Source organism: Octopus bimaculoides, chromosome 1 (assembly GCF_001194135.2).
Source record: "Octopus bimaculoides isolate UCB-OBI-ISO-001 chromosome 1, ASM119413v2, whole genome shotgun sequence".
Classification (NCBI taxonomy): Eukaryota; Metazoa; Mollusca; class Cephalopoda; order Octopoda; family Octopodidae; genus Octopus; species Octopus bimaculoides.
The window spans coordinates 10,438,979-10,442,617 of record NC_068981.1 but is presented as its reverse complement, the minus strand read 5'-3'; the positions used below and the strand labels follow the sequence as shown (position 1 = coordinate 10,442,617).

General features: G+C 36.5%; 1 protein-coding gene and 1 pseudogene across 1 annotated transcript in view; one reads left to right on the top strand and one right to left on the bottom strand.

The window, feature by feature from the left end:
- Positions 1–3,639, top strand: part of LOC106873358 (uridine-cytidine kinase 2) — a 63,521-nt gene that overhangs the window by 28,514 nt on the left and 31,368 nt on the right. The window lies entirely within an intron of this gene.
- Positions 429–547, bottom strand: LOC128250172 (5S ribosomal RNA; annotated as a pseudogene).

The following is a 3,639-nucleotide window of genomic DNA, read 5'->3' as shown; positions in this document are numbered from 1 at the left end:
TATATGTATGTATATATGTATACTTTTATTTGTTTCAGTCCTTTGAGTGTCGCCATGCTGGAGCACCACCTTTAGTTGAGCAAATCAACCCCAGAACTTATTCTTTGTAAGCTTAGTACTTATTCTATTCTTCTCTTTTGCCGAACTGCTAGGTTATGGTGTTGTAAACACACCAGCATTGTCAAGCAATGTTGGGGGGACAAGCACAGACTCACAAGCATATACACACATATGCATATACATATTTATATGACAGGCTTCTTTCAGTTTCTGTCTACCAAATCCACTCACAAGGCTTTGGTCGGCCCAAGGTTATAGTAGAAGACACTTGCTCAAGGTATCACGCAGTGGGACTGAACCTGGAACCATGTGGTTGGGAAACAAGCTCCTTATCATACAGCCACCCCTGTGCCTATAAAAGTGTGAGACACTTATAGCACCTAGGTTTTCCAAGCGGTCACGCATCTAAGTAATCACTAGGCTTGACATTGCTTAACTTCGGTGATCAAATAAGAACTGGTGCTTTCAATGTGATATGGTCATAAACCATATATATGTATGTATATATTACATAGTTGATGATATTTTGAACAATGTATCTGATTGTTCAAATGCTTCAATTCTATGTATGTACATACATTTACTCAATTGTTGACATTTATGAAAGCTTTCTCGCATTGTGTTCATGCAATATTTCCTATCATTAATAAAACTTGCGGCATGTTTGATGACACAGACGTGCTAGGAATATAAGAATGACACATAATACAATGTTATGCAACGTTATATAATATAATGTTATATAACGTTATATAATATAATAATGTTATATAATATGAAAAATGTTATGTAGTATGTAACGATGTTCTATAATGTCATCATCATCATCATTTAACGTCCTCTTTCCATGCTAGCATGGGTTGGACGATTTGACTGGGGACTGGCAAACCAGATGGCTACACCAGACTCCAATCTGATCTGGCAGAATTTCTACAGCTGGATGCCCTTCCTAACGCCAACCACTCCGAGAGTGTAGTGGGTGCTTTTTACATGCCACCAGCACAAAGGCCAATCCAGCAGTACTGGCAATGGCCACGCTCAAATGGTGGTTTTTTTTTTTTTACATGCAACCTGCACAGGTGTCAGTCCAATGTTTTGTTCACATGCCCCGGCACAAGTGCCAGTAAGACGAAGCTGGAAACGATCAAGCTCAAATAGTGCCTTTTACGTGCCACCGGCACGGAAGTGAGACCGCTGCTCTGGCAGTGATCCCGCTCAGATGGTGCTGTTAGCGCTCCACTGGCATGGGTGCCAGTCAGCGAATTTGGTTCAGTTTCAATCTCACTTGCTCCAATAGGTCTTCACAAGCTGAGTTGTGTCCAATGAAGGAAGGTTGGCATGGGTGCCAGTCAACGAATTTCATCATGTTATATAATATAATAATGTTTTATAATATAATGTTATATATCATAATAATGTTATATAACAATAATATTCTATAATATTATAGTGTTATAATGTATAACAATGCTGTATAATATAATAATGATGCATAATATAATAATGTTGCATAATACGATATAATAATGTTATACAAAATGTTGTACAACATTATATGATGTACTTCAATACAATAATGTTATACAATATAAGATTCAATAATGTTATCATTTTATATGATGATAATGTTATATAATGTAACAAAGTTGTATGAACCAAATATTGTTATTTGATAAAATGTAATAATGTTATTTAATATAATGATACTGTATAATATAATAATGCTATATAACATAATGATATAATGTTATAGAATATAAGAATGTTGTATGGTATAACAATGTGCTATAATATAATATCATCATTACCCCTCATCTTTGTTTGTCTGTGTGTTTGCAAAATTACTGGGAAACGGGTGAATGGATTTTTACCAAATTTAGCAGAAGTACTGATTGGGTGAGTGGCTTGCCGTGATGAAAATTTGGTTTGATATTCTTCAAACATACATAAATACATACATAGATATGCGACTCTGTGTGTGTGTGTGTGTGTGTGTGTGTGTGTGTGCATGTGTGTGTGCATATGTGTGAGTACTGTGATGGATTCGATGGTTTCGTTTATTTATGAGTTGATTTCTTAATTTCATTGGGGCATAAATACTTATAATGGTGACACTTAAAAAAAAAAAAAATTCGGACTTACAAATTTCTCAATAAGCAAGTGGTCATATTATTTATATCCTATCACGAACTGCAGTACATTTGATTCACCTGCCATCATTGAAAGGCATTAAAAAAACTCTTAAATCCTATGCAATATTTTTTATAAGTATTTCATTTTGCTCACTTTCTTTTTCACATGTAAAAGCACCCATTACACTCTTAGAGTGGTTGGCGTTAGGAAGGGCATCCAGCCATAGAAAACCATGTCAGATCAGACTGGAGTCTGGTGCAGCCTTCTAGCATGCCAGCCCAGTCAAATTGTCCAGCCCATACCAGCATGGACAATAGATGTTAAAGGATGATGATGGTGATGATAATTATTTGAATAATCATTTAGTTAGTCATATGCAAGTTTTAATCATATGCAAATTGTATGTTGATCTTTCCTAAACAACTTTTGATTTTCTTTGTCGACTTGTATTTAAGCATTTCATTGTAAAACTATTGAAATAGAAAGTTTAAAAAAATTTTTTGAACATACATGATTCCTCAGTGGAAAATTGGAGAAAAATCTTCATTTTATGTTATTTTTTCTTAATTTTAATTCCAAACCCTCTAAAATAACATTCAAATTTCTTTGCCAACTCATATTTTAACGTTTTTGTGAAAATAATTTGCAAGACAATTATCTGCATGCAGGATATGTATCGCCCCTCCAATGGTTTAAAAATTTTTTTTATATAATAATGCTGTATTGATATAACAATGTGCCACCTGACTGGCTCCCATGCTGGTGGCACGTAAAAAGCACCATTCAAGCGTGGCCAATGCCAGTACTACCTAACTGGCCATCATGCTAGTGGCTTGTAAAAAGCATCTTGGAGTGGTTGGCATTAGGAAGGGCATCCAGCTGTAGAAACATTGCTAGATTGGATTGGAGCCTGGTACAGCCTCCTGGCTCGCCAGCCCTCAGTCAAACCAGCCAACCCATGTCAGCATGGAAAGCAGACATTAAACAGTGATGATGATGAGGAATGTTACATTCTATAATGTTGTATGATACAATATATTAAAGTTATGTAATACACTGCTCAGTATGTAGAAAAGGAGTAGGTAGTAACTCTATAAGATGTACCCGGTGCAAGCTATGGACACATAAGAGGTGCAGCAACATCAAAGGCAGGTTAACTAGCAAGTTAGTTTTTGTTTGTGGCAGATGTTCAGGTGCAATAAAGACTGTAAACAAACAGGAAACAACTTCTATCTCATTCCAGGGTGAAAAACTAGAGGTAGTCGATAGCTTCCGCTATCTGGGCGACCAAGTTAGTAGTGGGGGTGGGTGCGCTGAAAGTGTAGCTGCTAGAATAAGAATAGCCTGGGCAAAGTTTAGAGAGCTCTTACCCATGCTGGCGACAAAGGGACTCTCACTCAGAGTAAAAGGCAGACTGTATGACGCATGCGTACGAACAGCCATGCT